Source organism: Meleagris gallopavo, chromosome 2 (assembly GCF_000146605.3).
Source record: "Meleagris gallopavo isolate NT-WF06-2002-E0010 breed Aviagen turkey brand Nicholas breeding stock chromosome 2, Turkey_5.1, whole genome shotgun sequence".
In the NCBI taxonomy this organism is placed as follows: domain Eukaryota; kingdom Metazoa; phylum Chordata; class Aves; order Galliformes; family Phasianidae; genus Meleagris; species Meleagris gallopavo.
Window position 1 is genome coordinate 9,130,233 of NC_015012.2, and position 22,071 is coordinate 9,152,303.

The window sequence follows — 22,071 nt, forward strand, 5'->3', positions numbered from 1 at the left end:
TCTCTCATTGCATGAGATTCCTTTAGAAGAAAAGTCTTCTAGCTAAAGAAAGCTAAAAAGACCAGTCAGGTTTTGTTTTGTTTATTTTGAAAAATGCTTTTTATGTTTCTGCTGACCCATAAGGACAATTCTGGTTCACTCAGGAGGGTGGGTGTACGCCTTTGAAAATGAAGAGTTGTAAGGTCCTCCTGCTTCACCTTGCAGATTTCTAAAAGCGAGGAAGGTTAACCAGACCTCTTGGTGGATCTGAGGCATGTTGAAAAACAATTTTTTTAGTAAGAAACTGTTCTCGCATGTAAAATTGCATTTGTGCACCTTGCAATAGATCTGCAGACCTGCATTCTGCTTTGTGTTAGGAGTGGCCAGTAACAAAGATTTTATTAAGGTTTATCCATCAGATGAGGCAAATACAACAAATGCAATAAACAAACTGTCCAGAACAGCAAGCCTCAGACTCTGAATGGACAGGTGTGTCCATTGTCCCAGGGGGATGGATCCCCAGAGTGGCCTGAGACATGTCTGAACATCCCTGCAGCTTGTACTTCTGCTTTGAGATCACTGTGGCAACATTTTCCCCGGGACCAAATTCCATAACAGGCAACGTCAAGACTGGAAGTATATATGAAATAAGGGCTTTCTGAGAACTATTAATGTGACCCAGACATGGAAAATATTTAGCTGGGATCCTCCGTAATTGCTGTAAATTGTCTCCCTCTTGAGGTATAGGTTGACGTAGCAGTAGTTAACATTGTGACCTGAGAGAGCACTTCACCAAATGCCATGGGCACGAAAACCACAACCTGCCAACCCTTCTGAGGCCTCAGCAGAATATGGCAACGCTGAAATGAATGATAATATATTAGAGCAGATTTTTAGGTGGCATAAATCAGTACATAATCATGGTCTTCAAGTTACTTGAACTTCTGTTTCCTTTTCCTGTCCATCTCCTTTGTTACTTTATTACCAGTGTCATAAACCCATAGCCCTCCTGTCCATCTCACTACAAGAATAAAAAACTTGAGTCAATTTGCAGCGCACAGTACATTAGCTTGTGATATGATACCAGCTGTAATGATACCATCTAAGGAAAGAAATAATCAATTCGATATCGTTGGATTGCTTTCGTTTTCTGAAAAGATACTTCTGGTTTTCACATTTGCAGAGAAGCAAGAGTCAGTAAAGACAGTGAAAGATCTACGTTTTCTTTTTGTTGCATAATTCTACTAAGATTTAAATTCTTACTTTTACTAAAGTTGGGCTTAATGAAGTGATGCACTTGTCTCAACACTATGAGGATGAGAGTTATGAAGTAACTGTAACATGTAGTCAGATACAGAAATGAATCTTATACGAGTGAAAAAGATCAAGCAGTGAATGATATCATCTCAAAGCAGTGATAGAAGCATAGACATGCCCACAAAGCAGTTTCAAGGGAAGAAAACTAGCCTGATTTATTTTGTGAAGATATAATACTATTTTAAATTTATGTGGGGTTTCAAATAAATCCTTATAATATTGCTCCACTGGGTTCTCCAGCTTTTTCTGATTGTCGGTAGAACCCAGAGTCACACAGATTTGTCACATGGCTTGGGAGAAAATACGAGTCACGGTGGCAAAAAAATGATGTGAAAGTATGAGTTAAGTCCTGCTTTCATGTGTACAGCATGCCATCAGAGGACTCATAGTAGAAACTACTTTGGGAGTTCACTGTGGTATCTGAGATTTGAATTATGTACTATGACTTGCGTATCATTGCCTATGATGCTTTAAGAGCATTCATGATATATACACAGGAGGTTTCCATGCCAATACAAACAGAAACGGTTCCTCTGATATCTGCATCCAGTTACATCTCTTAAATGTCTGGCTTTCATCTTTTTCTTCCTTTATCTATTATCTTTCTTTGTAAGATGTTAGTTGCATTTAATTGACGGAGTTCCTTAAAGGTTTTATTTTCATCTCTGCAGGGTCCATTTTTAAAAGTCATTTTGTCACTCTCTCACTCACTGCCATTGCCCTCCCTTTTCCTTCTGACTGCTAAGTCAGACTCCATTTTTCCTCCAGTTGCTCCACACAACCTTGTATTCAGCATATTGACCTTTCATACGCTGCCATTTGGATCACCAGCTCTAGCCATCACATTAGCAACACACAATTACACCCTGAAGGTATACTCAAGTGCAGATCCTACTTCTCCACAAATACCTTAATGAATGGAAAGATGCTGATGTATGTTTGAAGTATGTTTTCAGCTCACGTATTAGAGAAAGATTCAGCAGATACTTGAAACCGTGGGCAGTGATGGGAGCACTTTCCAAATGTCTGTGTTCCACCAGAGTGCCCCCCTGCATGGTGCTGTTTTCCAAAGTGCCCATGCATTACATACTTTCTAGAGATTACTGCCAGAGCTGCACCCAGCTGTCACAAGGGAGCTGTCACATCAAGTGCAATCAGATGGGTTGCTTTTGCTTGGTGTGAGGACAGGATACTTTCAAAAGAAGTGTTCTCAGTGACTTATTTGATCAGTTTCGACATTGGTTATAAATACTGACCTTGATATTTTTGTGCTATTTACTGCTCTTTTGGGGAGTGTTTGTGGCCAGTAAAATATTTATGCCTTCTTTTTTTTTTTTAACTTTATTTTTCAGAACTGAAAACATGTTTTTCTGTGAACAGCTGAGATCAGAACTGGAGCAGTTCTGGCTTCTCCTCCAACAATAGCACTGAGTAGTAAATCTGGCACATGAAAAAATTGCCCCATGGTCAATTGGGGATTGACTATACACCAGTGCAGGGCACGATTTAACACTTTCTTTATGGTCTTACAGTTATGAAAAATTGAGCAATACATGAAATGGTGGTTTTCGCATAGTTCAAGATCTCTTTTGTCCAGATCATCATGAATAAAATTCTCACAGTACCAAGACCATTGAGAATGAACTATCGTTCTTCTTTTTAGAAGGAATCCCACTGTGAGAGAAGGGAATTAGGGAAAAGTCTAAAGCAAGTATGAATAAGTATGTGAGAAGAAGGGAATTTAGGTTCATTTTGGACTTGAGGTTTCATTTAGGTTTCACTTCTGGACTTGAGCAAGGCCTTCGACATGGTCCCCTACCACATCCTTATCTCCAAATTGGAGGGATGTGGATTTGATGGGTGGACCACTCAATGGATAAGAAATTGGTTGAAAGGCCGCAGACAGAGGGTGGTGATCAATGGCTCTATGTCCAGGTAGAGCCCGGTAACGAGTGGTGTCCCCCAGGGGTCTGTCTTGGGACCGGTGCTCTTTAACATCTTTATCAATGACATGGATGATGAAATCAAGTGCACCCTCAGCAAGTTTGCTGACGACACCAAGCTGAGTGGTACGGTTGACATGGTTGAAGGAAGGGATGCCATTCAGAGGGACCTCCAGAGGCTAGAAAAGTGGGCCCAGGTGAACTTGACAAGGTTCAACATGGCAAAGTGCAAAGTTTTGCACTTGAGCTGGAGGAATACCAGGCATCCATACAGACTGGAAGGAGCGGTCCTTGAGAGCAGCCCTGTGGAGAACGACCTGGGGGTTGATAGATGAAAAGCTTAACGTGAGTCAGCAGTGTGTGCTTGTGGCTCAGAAGGCAAATGGTATCCTGGGCTCCATCAAAAGAGGGATGGCCAGCAGGGACAGGGAGGTGATTTTCCCCCTCTACTCTGCTCTTGTGAGGTCCCATCTGGAATACTGTGTCCAGGTCTGGAGCCCCCAGTACAAGAAAGACAGAGAGCTGTTGGAGAGGGTCCAGAGGAGAGTCACAAAGATGATCAGGGGGCTGCAGCACCTCCCCTATGAAGACAGGCTGAGGGAGCTGGGCTTGTTCAGCCTGGAGAAAAGAAGGCTGTGGGGTGACCAAATTGCAGCCTTTCGGTACCTAAAGGGAGCCTACAAACAGGAGGGGAATCAACTCTTTGAAAGGGTAGATAACAGCAGGACAAGGGGAAATGGTTTTAAGTTGAGGAAGATTTAGGTTGGATGTCAGGGGGAAGTTCTTTACTATGAGGTGGTGAGGTGTTGGAACAGCTGCCCAGAGAGGTTGTGGATGCCCCGTCCCTGGAGGTGTTCAAGGCCAGATTGAGTGGGGCCCTAGGCTGCCTCATCTAGTATTAAATGTGGAGGTTGGTGGCCCTGCATGTGGGAGGGGGGTTGGAGATTCATGATCCTTGAGGTCCCTTCCAACCCTGGCCATTCTGTGATTCTGTGATTTTGCATACATTACAGCAAGACTTATTCAAAGCTTGTCCATCATTGTAAAGAGTCTCTTCTCTGAGATCCTCCTGAGGAAATGAGATTCTGTGGCAGTCAGCCACTGCCTCAGTGGATCCTCCATCAGCATATTGCCCTCCTGGTGAAAAGATGCAGCTTCCCAACCAATGTTCCTCCTCCTCTGAGCTGGCAGTGATAATAAGACCCTCAAAAGTAGAGGAACTTCAAATATGTGGTACTTTTTTTTGCTGGGCTAGAAAGAATTAATCACAGCAAAAACTAGCCGTGTTCTTAACATGGGCTCCAAGATAAATGTGGAACACTGCAAGGCTTTTGGAAGTGAGGGAATGTGGCACTGCTTTGTTTATCCTGTGCAGAAAGGAGAGCTGTTGCACAGACGTCTGGAGACTTAGGTCAATATTAATCATCCAAAGATTTAAGTCCAATTAATTGACCAACTTTTTTTTTTTTAATTAATTAGACAAGCCGTTTTGCTTTACAAACAGCTGGGCAATAAGGCAATCCATAGCTGAACGTTTCCACACAGTTTTTATCCCACTGCTACCAGGGTTTGACCTTCATCTTTCCCTACCCTGCAAGGTTTCAGGGCCACACAGTTAGTGGTACTGTTGCTGATACAGGATCTTCATAGCTTCTCTTCTGCAGATGCCCTACCTCCAATCTGTGGTATGCTGTGATATTTGGCAAATTTTAACTCTACAACCAAGCCACAAACCTGGAGGAAAAGATGCAGAAAGATGGAATATCATGGTATAACCTGGGCTACTAGTGAAGTCTGAATGCGTGTAGGACAGTCATTTATGGCTAGCAAAAAGGGAAAAAAAAGAAAGAAAAATTGCAAATATTTTGACATTTTCTAATAGAAATCATTTTACTCCTCATCCTGATGGGATCTTTTAAGGCTAAATTCAGTCACACTTTTCAGAAGTTAAGACAAACAAGTTTCTCTGCAACACACAATTGAAACCCAAAATTAAAGTCTCTTGGTCTGGTTTCCCTCTGGGCCAACTCAGCTGGATGCAATTTTTCCTGCTTTACCCATACTGTTGCAGAACAGAAAATAAAGGTCAGCTCAACCATTAGAATGTGCTTCCACATTTAGCTTGTTCAATAAGCAGGTAGTTGTGGCAGGCAGAGTGTGTACAATGAGAATACATTCCTATGAACACACTTATAAATAATAAAAGTATTTATGTAGAAGTTGAAGAAAGGGCTGTGAGCCCTCAGTACATAACTCTGGTTTTAGTGGGATAAGCAATATTTTGCACACTCTGACAAATTTTTGCCTAATTAAAAGAACAAGTAAGTGTCTACTGATAATATATATAGGTACAATAAGACAATAATCTAGCCATCCATTTCTAGTCTATCTAGAGATTTATCAGCTGAACCTCTTCAATTCTAGCAGTCTGATCCACCTGGTGGTGATGTTCTTCATTAAATCTGGATCAACGTTATTTTCCTTCCAAATCCAACACCACCACACCAAGTACCATGAAGAACACTAACTCTATGCCAGTCAAAACCACAATACTTGTTTAACCTGCAGTGCTCTGGTGTCACATTTTTCTCTTACACCTCCTAAAACCTGACCTTTGTTTCACTGGCTCCACTCTAAATACTTCAATACCATCTCCAGAAGCAGGTCTGGAAATGTCAGCAGAATTATCCTAATGTTAAGATGCCACTTCACATCAGCAAAAGCTGTAAGTAAGGGAATCTGCCCATTAATGACAGTCAGTTTCTAAGGTTCTGGTCTGACATCACGAAGCAGCCTTCACTGTCTCATGCTTACTTTGTCTTTCTGTGGGGAATCATTGCTCTTTGGAGGACACTTTCCTTGCTTTAAAGTACACTTGCTCTGCAGAGCTTGGGGTTTTGACTGGATTACTGTCCAATGTATCCGAACAGATATTCATGAAATATCATGCAATTCTGGTGTAAATAAAAATCCTTCTTCACACTAAATCTCAAGAACCTGGTCTAGTGAAAGTCTACTCCCTTCACTTTCACTGACGTCAGCTTTCTGTCATCCTCAGTTTAGAGTCTGGATGTTTCCCTATCATGATTTAAAGATAACAAGCCATAAAATATGAAATAGGATGCAGGACTGTTAAGAATAATGATGAGATGAAATGAAAAGCCCATTCTTCTCAAGCTACAGCTTTTCACTTTTCTTACTCTGACTCACATTCTAGGGATTTGTTTATTTCTTTTCCTTTTTTTTTTTTTTTTTTTCTTTCTTTTCCCTTTTAACTGCTGAAAGAAGAAAAAATCCACCTCGTATCCCAAGAGCTGAGCACTCTCTGACATATGGATGTCTGGAAGCTCTGGCACTGACTGCTACTGCTCCCTGATGTTTGATCCCAGACCCCCACACAGAGTAACATACAGGAGGCTCAGTACCTTGGAGTCCAGAAGGATAAGCCATGCAAATCTCTGATGATGAGTTGATGGTCAGACTAGATGATCTTAGAGGTCTGTTCCAACTGCAATGGTTCTGTGATTCTATGAAAATGCAGGAGATATGAGTCAGACATGAACAAGATCCATAGTATGTGAATAACACACCATCTGAGCACTAGCAACTTATTGATGGTCAGATAGTCAGTGCAGCTCTCATGCTACAACACCAGGTACCTCTGTTTTCCAGAATCCACAGTAATATTCTGCTATTCAGTACTTAGCATTCTGGCTTGTAAAATTGACCATTCAGTTTGCTGTCTGTAATTTTAAAAAATGGCATATTTCTCAAAAGAAATTATAGTCTTTTAATTTGGACTTAAATCAGTAAAACAATCCTATCTCCTGTTTAACATGTCACTTTTCACTTTAAAATCTCATTGTTATTGTCAGTGAAAAGGCTGCATGAATGTATGGGAAAACTGAGGTAGAATCTGTGCTTTAAAGACTCTAAACATAGACAGATTCAAACTAGAGAGTCAGGAAGAGATCCACACGTCTGCTTCAATCTCTGGAAAACATTTCTTGCTTGCCTTTACACATTAGATGCAGAGATCTTTGCATAGATTGAATTTAGAAGTTTACAACACCTGTTCATTTTTTTAGCAGTGCTCACAGGTGGATTTACATGGGCCAGGAGACACGCATAGTCCCTTGTTTGTAGTATATTGGAAGACTTATATTTGCTCTTCCAGTAACTCTATTTGAGAGATGATGAAACTTAATGATATGTCAAAAAGAAACTCTGAAATGAACTGAAATCACCACAATACCATATGCCACATTATGCCTAGGCACAGCAAGAGTAAGTTCAATTCACTATTGCAGCTGCCAGAGTGAATTTGTTTGTTTTATTGGTATATGACTCAGCGTTAATATTTTTATAAGTTCTTGATCATTCTGTGTACAGATGAGTAAAATTAGTAACACAGGAAAGTCAGTCAGCCTAATACGCCTATTCTGGGAGGCAAAGCAAAAGTCAGAGCATCCAGATATTCTCTTTGGAATGGACAGATTTTCTCATTAGCAAGAAAAAGCATTATTCAGGGAGTTGTATATGAAAGCTGAAAGTACTGAGTTCCTATCTTAGGTCAAGCATTGCCTGTAGTGATCTTCAGTAGTTCCTCCCACAGCCTCAATTTGTTGGTCCATGAAATAAAAGTCACTTTTTTTCTACAGCACAAATGCAGTGAGGCTTTATCAAATGTTCACTTAAGTACTTAGTGATTCTGGGATAAGAAGATAAATGAAGAATTAGGTGTTGCTAATTTATACGTGTTCCTGCTAATCAGATATAGAATTGCTCCCAATCCCAAAATAATTAGTCTTATACCAGTGAAGAAGTCTCCTGAAGCTTCTGGAATGAAAAAGAAAAGAAAGAAAGGAGAAAGAAGAAGAAAGGATGGATTTCTGATTTGCTATCAGTTGCACAGATGACCTTAATTCTCACATTCTTGATCACATTCATGTGACCTTGCTCATCAACAATGTGACTCCTTGTGATTAGCACCTTTATTGCTGCCATGTTCATTTTTCAACAAGAAGCAAAGCACTTTTATTATTTGTGTTATTGGTCTGATCTCAATTTTCTTACAGCTTTGAACTAAATCCAGTCACCACTTTTCTCTCTTGAAGTGATCCACAGTACTGTGCTTGGTTAGCAGGACTGCAAACTGTCACTTCATCTTTTTTAACTGTCACCATACAAAACAAAGTAAGTTAGCTTTGCCATAACTACTGGGTTTTGCAGATCTCTCAGAAAAAGCCTCAAATTAAATATCTGTGTCATGACATATGTTGATACCATTTCAAACACTAGTATTCCTATTTTTGTAGGCTTACCCCTATTCCCTCCTCCTGCCTAATGAGACCCTAATGCTCTCATGTCCATCTGAGGGGCTGTGTGAGCTGAGTATGTCTATTAGATATAGTTAATTCCTTTCAAGGTCTTTTTGTGCATGGCTGTGACTGACAGAGACGGGTGCTGTTTGCAAGTATCAGTGGAGCATGACCTCAAGTCGGTACAATGAATGATGAAAGAAAAGATTCATTCAGCATGTGAACTCTGTGCTGAGATTAGCCAGAAGTACCGAGCACATACAAATTGCTGTTTTGTCAGCACAGAGCTTGGTGCAGTTTTGAAATATTCCAGCTATTATAACCATCATCCTCGAGGCTGTGGTAACTGAAAAAAAGAGGAGTCAAAATAGCATTTCCAATCCAAATGTCATTGTCTACGATGAGATGTTTGGACCCAGATGCTTAGAGCAATGCAAGACCACCTGGCAGCTGCAGTCCTCAGTCTGATGTGAAAAGACTTATAGTACCACGCACAGATGTGTTTCCAAAGATCAGAGAAGGGACCATAAGGTATGGAGCCCTTTGGTGATAGATACCAGTTTAACTCCAGTCTTGTCAGGAGTGATGGGAAGTTACAAGAATCTCTGCAGTCTGTCTGGCTGCTTGTTCTACTTGCCCTCATTTTGAGTTTGTGTCTGTGTGCACAGGCTGGCCTTTCAAATGCCATCTCTGCAACTGGTATTAGCAGAGCAGTCAGAGATAAGAAGGGACATGGCAGGTGACTTCTTCTCTCACCCATGCACTTCTGTCCAGAGTGGAGTCGTTATCTGTCTTGGGTGCACAGCCTGCATTAGCATTCAGGATATATGTGCAATCTGTAGTGGGCTGAAACTTAAGAAGTTTGAGGGAAATATCAGTGATACTTTTATGATTTCTTCCCAGCTTATTGTTAGTCTTACCTTAGAATTTTTAAAAACAGTGGAACTGTTAGCAGAAAGATTGGAAGGAACGCAGCTTCTCTCCCTCCTCTGACCAGTCCTAGGAATAACTATCCCGAGATGCAGGACTGCAGAGAAGATACCACATCTCCTTCTATCTGTGTTTCCACTTAGGTAACTACATCCATTTAGAACCAGGTTCTACCATACATTGCTGCTTTGAAATCGAAGAATCCGAATCACAAAGCTGTAGGGGTTGTAAGGGACCTCTGGAGATCATATAGCCCAACCCTCTGCTAAAGCAGGTTCCCTATAGTAGGTTTCCAGGAGGGTCTCGAGTGTCTCCTGAGAAGGAGGCTCCACAGCCTCTCTGGGTGGCCAATAAATCAAAGTTAAGAATATAGTAGCTTCAGTACTTCCTGTGAATAGAATCCTCTCACCTCTTCTCACTGCCTGCCTTCCTGAGGCGTGCTTCTCTTGCCTTTGTATTTGGTTGTATGAAAAAACCTCTGCATCGTCTGTTCCTCTTGCAGTCTTGTTTAACTGGGTGAGCTGCTTCTATTTCCAGTCATCTATCAGTTTTTCAGGTCCTTCAGAACATCAAGATTGACAATATTCCTGCCTTTTCTTAAAGGTGATCAAACACTAAGACAAAGCTTACTATATTCTTCCCTTGCCCTTCTTCCATCTTCCCATTTACAGCTGCCACAGTAAGAGGACATAGAAAAATCTGCTTGAGAGGCAAAGGACAGTATATGCCTTGTTTTGTAGAGGCAGCAATACCTACCCTGGGGTTGCAGCAGCCTGATAAACCTAACACATAGAGGTTTGGGACTTATTTCTGTACATATGCTTTTGTTGTTGCTGTTGTTACTTAGCAGCTAGTAGCTCTTAGAAAAAAAGATCTTGCTGAAGTCTTTTGCTTATTTAATAGTCATTCCCCATGCAGATACAGTTTAGACTACCAAATTATTTGCCATACTTCTGTGCAACATCTGCTTTTTCCCCAACAATCTCCCTTCGTGTGCTGACCCAACCCAAAGCTGTTTATTTTAGAAGACATCGACTGTAAACTTGAGCTGATGCAGAAAGTACTCTAGCTGATAGCAACTGGGTTTGCTATTCTCTCCTTGTTCCTCTCACTTCTTCCATTTGTGCTGCATTCACTCATGGTTTTTCTCTGCTTTTCGTGTGAGTAACTTACAGAATTATTCATTATGACACTGGATTACTATAAAGACACTCAGTAGGAATTCCCATTCAGTTCCTCCTGGTGAGGATAAACAAACACTATTTGTCCACAATCACTTCACCAGATACGTGAACACAAAATAGTTACTAAATCTCCAATTATGAGTGCTAAGGAATAAGGAAGATAAGAAAGGAGAGGGAATATACTGCTACTTGTCAAGCAATTGCTCTAACTGTACATTTTCATTCACTTGCTGTTGTGGGCAAAAGCAAATACCAGCTTTTGGAAGGGTGTGCACACAAAGAATATGTATGCTCAAACCTGAACAGCAGAGTTGAGTCAGCAGTCAGAATACTGCTACTAATGCTACTAGTACTAATAATAAATGAGGCAACATTTCCTAAAGAGCTCTGCAAGCTTGCTGGGATCCTTTTAGTTGCCTTGCAAATCTGAGTGGTGTGCAACCAGTTGCCACTAAGTGGTGTAGATGGGAGAAGTGCAGCAGCAACACACCATCTTTTCACAGCACGAAGACTGGAAAATACCTAGAACCTGAGCTTCAGAGGCAGTAAACTAGACTTCCAGTGCCACCTCCTGGCTGTACCAGACACTGAACAAAATGTAATATGCTGAACAGCCCCTTCCTATCTTATTCCAATTCAGGACATGGGCCTGAATGAAGTTCACTAAGACCATCAAGTTTCAAGTCAGCCCTGGAAAATCTGTGCGAAATGAATGGACACGTAGACACTGCCTCGTGGATCATAAATAAGAAAAGGTTTGCTGACCTTATGCTGCTCCCTATGTGTGCATTTTAAAATATAGATGAAAACATTGGTATTCTTCCTATCCTTGCTTTTTATTCAAATGTGTTTTATTATAGTTTCTCACCTTGCAAAGGAAGAACACTGACTCTAAAGACATCCTCCCAAATGTTTAGGAATGTCTGCCTTTTTATTGCTTTGTAAGAATTCTATCAGAATACAAAGATGGACTATATAGTCGTTTGTTCTGTTACATGAGACTATAATATGGAAAAAGACTCTAGTTAATATTCGTCCTTTCCCTCCTAGTTTGCAATGTCTAGCAATATTTCCTTCTAATGTTGGTGCAGGGATGGAGATAGATATTGACTTTCATCTCTATACAGAATTCTGCCTTTACTGCTCCATAAACTGCTCCAAGAGAATAATAATATGATGATGTCCTGATTTATAAACACAATATAGTTTTTTTTCATTTTATATTTTTACAGTTTCAAAAAGTATTTGCTTTCAGAGATTCCTTTTATCTGAACTTCTACTCAGTAGTAAGACTCAAGGAGATTATCAGCCTAAGAACATACAACCACTGGTTACAAGAGTCTGTAAGCAAAAAAAAAAAAAAGCTGGGGGAGGAATATGAGTTTGAAGCTATTGTTACTTCAGATTTTCCCTTGAAATTGTCTGCCATCAATATGGGGCACGTAACTTCTAAGCTACCTCAGTTAGTCAGGTCTTCCACCTGTAAAACATGAGAATCGTGCTGCTCTACTGCGTATCAAAAGGTTTACAGCAGTCCATTCTTCCTCATTAGTTAAGGACATTTCTCCAAGTGAAAGTATAAACTTAGATTAAAGCAACAGTGACTGCATACTGAAACGCACACGATCTCTGCTCTGCATGTGAGTTACATCAAATTCACCTGGTAGAAGCACACTCTTTACTTGCTTTACATGTGTGTGAAGAGGTGATGTATTTTTTAATGAGATTTGTTTCCATGATAGGAATTGCACTGGCAGTTGCATTAAATGTATGTTAAATGACCTGCTGAAGAGCAGAACTAGCTTCCTTACAGTTGTTTCTTTTAATTAATTTGTACAGCATGTTAATCTTGGATTAAGCTCTGGCTCACGCTATCTATAAGATCAGAGTCACCCTTCCATGTAAGCTTTACTCACCTCATTTTCTTTATAACTGTTAACCCTTTGATGACACATAGCTCACAAATTATGACAGATGACAGAGAAAAAGTAAGAGAAGGGCACTTTGTTCTATCACACTTCCACAAAAATACAGCAAGTTTTTTCTTTTGTCTCAAGGCAAATGGAAATTGTTAACATTTTCAGCTGGACAGAAATTTGTATTTCTGGCCAGGTTTAATTTACGTACCTAGCATTTCATTGAAATTAAGTTACTTCCCACGTTAATAGAAAATAAATGATATTATATGCAACCCTAGTGACCTCCAAATGGAACTGAAACCTTTTAGGTCCCCAGTACAAACCTCTGTACTGTGTGCTAATAAGTAACTGGTAGCTGTAGATGTCTGTTATCATCCTTATGGATCAATCACATAAGGGAGAAACCCAATGAGCAAACTTGAGTGATACAGGATACATACTTAATCACCAGATAATACAGATATTTGTCAGGAAAGCCTGACTGCTTCTATAATGGAATACAGACATAGGGTTGTATAATTCTGGTACTGCTTCCTCCCTGCTTTTTCTCCCGTCCTACAGTTCTTTCCTTCCTCTAATGTCAAGCCCTAGAACAGACTCCAGTTTTTGCCCTCTTTGTCTGCTTTACCTGTTTGCTGACCCTGCTCCCCACTCCCCACACAGCAGTGCTCTGCCCTGCTTAGCAGAAGCTGCCAGCTGTGGGTGGATGGAGCTGCACGCAGTCCGGCAGATGAGCTGGCACTGAGATGCTGGAGGACTGGAGAAGGTTTGCTGCATATGTCACCAGCCAGGAATTTAGCTGCCAGATTCTAACTAGATCCTGCTGAGGATGTCCAAATTAAAATTAGTCAGAGCATATGACTTGCCCAGTTCATGTGTTCCTGGATACAACAAAAGTAGCTTACTTCATACTGGAGATGTTTGTTCTTACAAAGCCCGCAAGAAGTACAACTTCCAAATGAAAGTACCATCTTATTTGTAAACATCTTAAAAGTCAAGATATTTGCCTGACTCTAATTTTCCTGTGTGCTGAATTGCTAATTTCAGATGAAATTTTCCAAAGTCTGGCTAACTTCAGCTACAGAGAAAGCAATCGCTGACAGACAGTTATAAAACAATTTGGATACCTCTGCAAGGTCTGCCTTCTCTCACAGCAGCACAGAGCCTAATCACATCTCACTGCAGCAGTAGTCCCTTTACCTTCAGTCCCATAGAATGATGCACACAAAAGGCATTGAACTTCTTTCTCATCTCCAACAGACATATCAGAGAAAAATGAACAAATGTAGCACGATATACACCTTACCAAAGGACATAATGTCTTGGTCTGGACACAGGCCTGAAACAGGGGGCCTCTACATACTGTTAACTAGCATAGGTCAGGCCTGTGTCAGATGATGTTCTTCCTTATCTGAGATGCTGACACAAGCTACAGATCATTCCCTGTAGACAGCCTGGACACAGTCACAGCCACCTTGCTTTGGTAGCCACATGGCTTTAGCTGTGCCTTGCCAAGTTATTTTGCTTTATTTACTAGTGGAGAGAGATTCAAATGGGCTCATAACTACAGAAAAAAATGACTATGATCACCCAAGGAGATGATGAGACTGCAGCTTACTTCTCCTTCCACTTATCATCAGAGAGAAAGGCCAGTGGTACTCAGGTCATTAAACTTCCCAAGTAAGGCAGTAAGATCACCTATATACCATAGGGGTTCTTAAAATTGTAGCAAAATAATCCAAAGGTCATTTTTATTCTCATAGGAAGAGACCATAAAGATAGCATATCAAGCACATTACGGGAGGAGATGAAGCTGAGGATCACTACCCAGATGATTCAATAAATGTGATTAGCATCTGCACTTTTTCCCATTTTGTTCATATTATGATATCTTGGCAAAATGCTAAGAACAATTTATAAGGAAAAGGTTATGGATGCTGGCAGACGGGCAGACAGGATCACAAGAGCTTGAACTTGAGGAACAGTACCTGCCAGATTCAAATAAAAAACGTTTGGAGCAAGGAAGCAAGTGGGGAAAGAGTAAAAAGAACAGACTAGCCTGGACTAGTTAAGACTCCATAGGTAAGAGTGACAGCACATGTTTTAGATGTCAATTGCGTGCAAACATCATAATGTGAGCAATAGTTAGAAAAAGAAGCCTTCTAAAATGACCTGAGGGAAGAGCAGACAGAGCATCAAGGAACATCTTTACAAATAGATAATCCTCACAGAAAAGGAAAAAAAGAAAAAGAAAGAAAGAAAGAAAGAAAAAAGAGAGAATTATTTACCCAGGGGCAGGAGTGAAGAAAAGACTTTAGTCAGGCCATCCAGAAATGAATTTAAACCAGGGAATTCAAGATTCAAGTACAGAGAGAAACTTTAAAGCTTGCTTTTGGAAAGCAACTATGGTTCAGACTGTCATCATTTCTAACTAAATCCAATGACATAGGTGGAACTGATGGCTTGTGAGTCTATTAAGAGGAAGATACACAAACTTATCAATCACAGAAGAAAATTTAAAGCAGATAACAAAGGAGGAAAGAAAATGAGAACCACTTAGCTGGCACCACTAGTCACAAATAAGTCAGACCTACAAAACCTGGAAAACATGAGAAGTACTTAGAAAATACACCAAAAATTCTTCTGACAGATACTATACCCCCTTCAATTAGGAGGAGAGCTCTGAAGACCTACTGCAGAAACCACAGAATTACTAAAAGTGGAAATAGAATGCAATAAAATAAATCGATTGAGAATGATAACGTTCTGAGAATTCAAACGTGTATTCCTGCCATTGGATCATTCGCTTTAAATTAGCTGAGGTGAGGCAAGACTGCAGCTAGATCTAAGACCTAATGCTGTGCTGAAATGCAAATCCCAATGAGCAATTATACAAAAGCTCTTACTAGGCAAGTTTGGGGGAAACCTTAAAAATAGATTGTAAAGAATAGCCTGACCAGAAATGAGGCAGCAGTGTGTGGAATATTAATTGCTACGCCAGGGGGAAGAAATGAAAAGAATGTGCTAAGAATGTCAACTATGACCCTGCTGTGAGACACTGGCTCCCCAAAGTGTGCAGCAAGGGCAGCTATGCTGGGAGGTACCAGCACACACAGCAGAAGAAAAGAGCTAGACATAGAGGTGTGTGCTCCAGGCCTGGGAGAACACGCTCACCTGCCACAGAGGGCAGGTCACTTCCATAGCCTGCCTTGGAGGCTTGATCTCTCTCTTACAGCTGCACAACATACTATGAAAATCAAACTCAGTATTCTGCCTCACTGATTTTGCACAGGAATAAAGACTAGCTCCTCTTTCCAGTCTTATTTAGCATGCTGATAGTTTGAGTTAGGTGAAATAGACTGTAGATCCCAGACACACAAGCAGAGGATTTTGGGGGAGTTCTGCACGTACAGAAGACTCAAACTCAAACCCGCTCATAACTTGCTAGCAGTCACAGCTTTCTATATTTGTTTTCTCAGGAGAAAAGAGGCAAGCATGCTGCTTTGTTAACACTGCAGGAACATGGCTACTTGTAAGGAACAAGCAAGCTCAAATGTTCTTCTGCACCTTGAAACTGCCTAATTTTCACAATTCATGTGGATCAGTTTTTGGCCCTGGATTAGTAGATTAGTACACTCAAAAATGTGCTGAAACGTGTGCCACTTGGCCATACCCCCAAAGAAACAGAAGAAGAGTCCTGCGAGCCCTTTCCTTCTGCCTGTGCTCAGTGTTCCCAGTGCACTGCCTGTCCCAGGCCTGAGCAAGGGTGCTTGGTAAGTTACCACCAGCAGTGCTCATGGCAGCCAGAAGGACAGTATGTATGTATCAGCATAGCTGCTTTCTGGATCAGATATTCACAAAACTGAGAGGGAAGAGGAATAAATTGTCTAGTTTAGAAGATGGTGCCTCCAAACAGGGTGATATGACGATTCACTGAAAGGCTGCATGTGATTCTAGCCTGTTTTGTGTGCATTAGAGAAGCACTGAGTTTGAGTTTCAGCCACGTAACCCTTCTGCACTAGCACACTAGTAAGAAGATTGTGCGACCTTGTACTGCATTCAGAAGCTGGGACCAGGAAACATATTTGCTTTCTTCTGCATGTTCTGTTGATGGAAAGGACAGGAAAGGACCACATTCTTCTCCAGCACCTCAGTTTTGCATTTGGGATGCAGGGGTTGTAGCACTTGTATTCCTTTCAAGAACGTTTTTACTGTAATACAGTTAAGAAAGAACAAAAATAAGACAGTGCTGCTGTAGTTAAACAGATGCCTACCTCCTTCCCAGTGCTAGGCTGCAGTGTAAGATACCCAGCTGTGAACTCCGTAACCTCATGGACTACCCTAGTACAAAATTAAGGACACAACCTTAACTCTGCTCCCTTCCATGTGTGCATCACAGCACAGCTCTGATGACATGTTTACATAGCACTTCTAAACTAATACAATATCAGGCAATTTTGCTTCTACAGCTTTATTTATTACTTTTGAGTCTGTTGTCTCTATTTAATCCTTTCCTGCCTGGAAGAACATCACTCCATCAGTGAATCAGCATCTCCAGAGAGGAAATGAAATGGAGCTACATTCATAATATACAGCAAATAGCTGTCTTAACACTCAGTTAATGTTCCACAGTGGATTAAGAATTATTGTCCTAGTATTTCAGCTTAGTCCAGATTTAGTGCCCCAGTGGAAGAATTAAGGGGTAGATGAAACAGTGCATGTAAAGCTAGTTTCCAGAGAAACAGAGGAGCATGTTTGCTACCTCAGATACTAAGGCAGGTACGTGAGAATCAGATTGTGGTTCCCCTTCCACAAAAGCTTGAATAAGAGGAGAAAAATGTATTTGGATACCATATGGAATTTGTAGTAGTACTGTAGGAAAGCAAAGATAAGCTTTAAAAAAAAAAAAAAAAAATTCTGATCAGTTCAATTATAGACAGAAATATGACTACTGCCTCCATAGTTAGTGTTTTGTTATATATCACCCAGGTAGGTAATTCATAGATTGGCTCCAGAAGGCTTTACAGCAGCTGATGCACAAATCCTAAACCTGTACTCACAGAAGATCCCCCTGAGAGGTGATGTCTCCGATGATTAATTTAAATTCAAGAAGGATTTTCTCTCAAGTCTGTGTCCCTGTCCCAAGAACATTCTGTCAGCCCCTGGCCACTGCAGCTCCCTTCTCCTCATGCAGGTCTCTGATGACGAAGTGTTGTTGAACTTTGTATGTTCTACGGGACTCTGAGCTGTAAAGCCCAGAAAGAAATGCCCCCTTGGAACTTCAGACAATTCTCACTCTTCTGCAGCCTCAATTATCAGTTGTGCAACCATGAACTCACATAGCTGACTCACTGCTCCTAATCTATTTCCTTCAACTTAACTTTTCTTTGGCAATATTACCACCCTCGCATCTCTTGCTGACTGAACACCAAACAAAATTAAATCCTGGTCTTTCTCCCTGACTGTGCCCTCTTATTTATTCCCTTTATTTTGTTACAGCTAGGATTCTGCCATGTCCCCTTTCCTTCAGGTAAATAACTAGGCAGTTCTGATTGTTGTCTATATTGTCTTTGCACTAAACATCTAAACACCAACGATTCTCCTTTTGCAATGTTTCTAAGACTCAGGGCTGATCATACTCTTTCCCACTTTCACTTTATCTCCTGCCTAACATTATTGTCCCCTTTCTGACCTCTCTGACACTGCAGTCAACACAAAGCACAGTTTCTAGATCAACCCCATCCCTGCATTATGTTCATATCATTGACAATTACTTTTCTCTCCTCATCCTTGATTTCCAACTATGGCATTATTTCTACAACTCTGCATCCCATAGTCCCTTTATCAACTTCCCTATTTATTTCTGTCATTTACTTTGCATTTCATTCTCACAACATTACTGACTCTGAGCACCAACTATGATTATCTTTTCACTCTATCCTTTTCCTTTTTTTCAAGCTGCCATGGCAGAAATGTCTCCATTTTTTTATTTTTAATTTTTTTCACCCTACAGATCAGTGGCTCTCCATTTGCCAATGGAGTTTTCTCTGTTCCAGGAGCCATGTGCAGTGACGTACTTACCCTATCTTTCTTAAAGTCTCTTGTCAAAACCTCTAAGAAAGCAACAGACATCATAAACCCAGAATAACCAAAATACTCTGTACCACTGGACTTGCTGTGAGAACTACAAACACACATTTCTTTGTTGTGCTGCTAGAAAAAAAATCTACTCAGTAAACAGATACAGTAATTGGTGTTAGTGAGCATATCATGATATATGGAGACTGAGAATGAAATCACTAAGTTTTAAATTCATTGTAAAAAACCCTTTCTCTTCACTGAATCACAGTTGAACCACCACTACTATCTCCCCAGTTCTGGGAGAAACATACAGTGCTGCTGGATATAGTTTTACCTGACACAATGTGTTGGTTTCTTATCTACTTCTACAGGTTATCTGTTTACTAACCGCACCAATTATGTTTTATTTGTTATTCCATGTCTGTGTATTGCAAACTGATACCAGGTATCAATCTCAAGCATTCATGGACTGTTAGCCTGCCTCATTCTAATCTGTCCTACAGAAAAATGAAGGGAATACAAATTATCTATTACACTAACATGGACTTTCTTCTCAAGGGTCCCAGGAGTGTCCAAGGCTCATATTGTCTTCCTGTTATCACATCAGAGAGATTTCTTGTGGGTCAATTCCTAATACATGCAGGTGGCCATCTTTGAGCTTAGTTCTCTGTGTTGCTGCTCAGTGACTCTCGTGTTGTTTTGTCATGGACCTGACCTCAACCAGAGGCAGGCTGATAAGTGTCTTTACAGAAACTGATGTTAATGGTTAGATTTTGGGAGAGGAAAAGGAATAAAGTGCACATGCAGATAGCTCAAGTCAATCGTACATCATTTCTGCTCTTATTTTCCACACTAGCTCATGCCTCTTGCCAGAAGACTTTGTTGTCTGAGAAAATGGAGGGACATGCTTTCCTCATGGGGAGGCAGATAATGCTGCTAGTGTAAAAGAATGAAGTGGACTCTTATGAGCTCCTTGGCCTGTGTTTTCTATCCTCTGTGATTCATCTAATTAAGGTACACAGCCTGTAAAACAGGAGGCAATTTGGAAATTCTACTCATTAGCTGGATGTGAATGAGATTTTTTTTCCCTCTTGCCTGTCTTCATTTTATCTATGGCAGTTCTACATGACTCAGACTCCAGAAGGGTTCATGATTGTGTGGGTTGCCTCTGGCAAAGGCAGTAGCTTGAAAGTGAGTGTCTGTCTGCTTGATTTCTCTCCGAAAACAAACACAGAAAAGCCTATTCCCTGTGAGGCTGACCCAGCTGCCATGTCTTGCCTGCTTGTTGGGATACAAGATGATTAATCTCCTCCTACATAGCTCAGTACTTAAACCATATGTGAAGGGGGCACAAGGGCTTTCGGATAAAGCAGGGGAAAAAAAAGACTTGTTTTGTTCTTAATGAAGAAATAATTTTCTTAAGAACAAAAAGCTCTTTGCAGCCAGTGCTTATAAATTGCTTAATTGGAAATACACATAACAGTCCTATGAGGATTAGCTGAGTGCTTCTGGCTGAATTAGTCAGGAAAGAAAAGTTATTTTAGAGATACTAATAAAACAGGAGGTTGTGAAGACTTCCGAGATGCATACAGATGTTTTATTCTCGGCTTTGCATATAAAGCTGTTTTTTAACTTATTGGTTTGGAAAGTCTGCTGATTAGGTTGGAGGCAGACAGAAGTAAATATAAAGGGTTAGACCCTCAGATTAGAGGGCTATAGCTCCAGAAAGCTATACTGATTTTTGTTAGCTATCAAGCAGTAAGGCTTGCTGCCACTGCCTAGGGAACCATTTGAGATTTAATCAAATGAGCCAGAAACACAAATAAATACATCTTTGGCAATACCTTTCCTTGTTCCTGATGGGTATCAGCAGTACTGTTTCTTTCTGTGACAGTTATGCAGGCACACAAGCAGTCTTCCTGTCCTACAGTTTCCACCAGAATGGAAATGTTTTCCTTCATGTCCTGTCCCACCAGCTTCCTGTTCAGAGAGGGAGAAATGAAGTTCAACAAGGCCAACTGCAAAGTACTGCACCCAAGTAAGAGCAATCGCAGATATGTTCATAGACTAAGAGAAGAACTCATTGAGAGCAGCTCTCCTGAGAAGGATTTAGAGGTCCTTATGGACAAAAAGCTGGACATAAGCCAGTAGTGTGTTCTTGCAGCCCAGAAAGCCAATCATATCATATTTGGGCTGCATCCGAAGAGGGGTGGCAGCAGGGTGATTGTTCCCCTCTACTCTGCCCTCATAAGGCTCCAGCTGGAGTACTGTGTCCTGGCCTGGGGTCCCCAGTGCAGGAAGGATATGAAGCTGTTGGAGCAGGTCCAGAGAAGGCCACGATGTTCAGAGGGCTGGAGTACCTCTCCTGTGGAGATATGCTGAGAGAACTGGGCTTATTTAGCACGGAGAAGAGAAAACTCTAGGGAGACCATGCTGCAGCCTTCCAGTACTTGAGGGGAGCTTATAAACAGGAGGGAGACCAACTTTCTACATGGTCTGATACTGATAGGACAGAGGGGAACAATTTTAAGCTAAAAGAGGGTAGATTTTTATTAGATGTTAGGGGAAATTGCTTTTCTCAGAGGTTGGTGAGGTTCTGGCACTGCTGGCCAGAGCTGTGGGTGCCCCATCCGTGGAGGTGCCCAAGGCCAGGCTGGATGGGCCCTGGGCAGCCTGAACTGAAGTTGGGACTGGGTGGACTCTGAGGTCCCTTCCAACCCAAGCTACTCTGTGATCCTAGGAGATGGTGACTCCAGCTGTAGCTCTACTATTGAAGGCAAATTCTAAAAGCTGAGCTAACATTGTATCAGGTATGAGAAGAATAAACACTTAGTATCCTTTAACCTGAGATATCCCAGAGGCAGCAGGCCTTTCGAACATCAATGAGGATGTTCAATGATGATGTTGCCAACTTGGCAAGAAAACTCAAGGTCACAGAATCATAGAATCATAGAATTGTAGAATGGTTTGTGTTAGAAGGGACCTTTAAGATGATGTAGTTCCAACCCCCTGCTATAGGCAGGCACAGCTCCCTCTAGACCAGATTGCTCACAGCCCCATCCAGCCTGGCCTGGAATGCCTCCAGGGTGGGGACATCCACAGCCTCACTGGGCAACCTGTGTTCATGCATCCTTAGCTAAACTACCTTCATTATAATACCAAAAATCACACCTATAGGTCAGTAAGACCCCTTCCCACGTGAAGACCCCTCCCCTGAGCAAGCATAGTATAGACGTATAGAGCAAGCATGGAAAAATTACTAACTCTGTAACTTTGGGGTTTGCTTATTTGCATTTCCTCCGCCATCTCCATCAGTGAGCCGCTGAGGGCCGGGCGGGGCCGCGAGTCATAACGGCTGCGGCGCGTGCCAACACGGCCGCGCGCCCCCTCAGCACCG

General features: G+C 41.3%; 1 protein-coding gene and 1 long non-coding RNA gene across 3 annotated transcripts in view; both read right to left on the reverse strand.

The window, feature by feature from the left end:
* ALK (ALK receptor tyrosine kinase) overlaps positions 1 to 22,071 on the reverse strand; it is a 751,299-nt gene that overhangs the window by 599,620 nt on the left and 129,608 nt on the right. The window lies entirely within an intron of this gene.
* On the reverse strand, positions 4,729 to 22,031 carry LOC109365829. Its single transcript, XR_002111589.1, has 4 exons — positions 21,939 to 22,031; positions 20,519 to 20,654; positions 6,665 to 6,766; positions 4,729 to 4,973 (listed from the first exon to the last, which is right to left on the reverse strand). It is a non-coding gene; the product is annotated as an uncharacterized LOC109365829 (long non-coding RNA).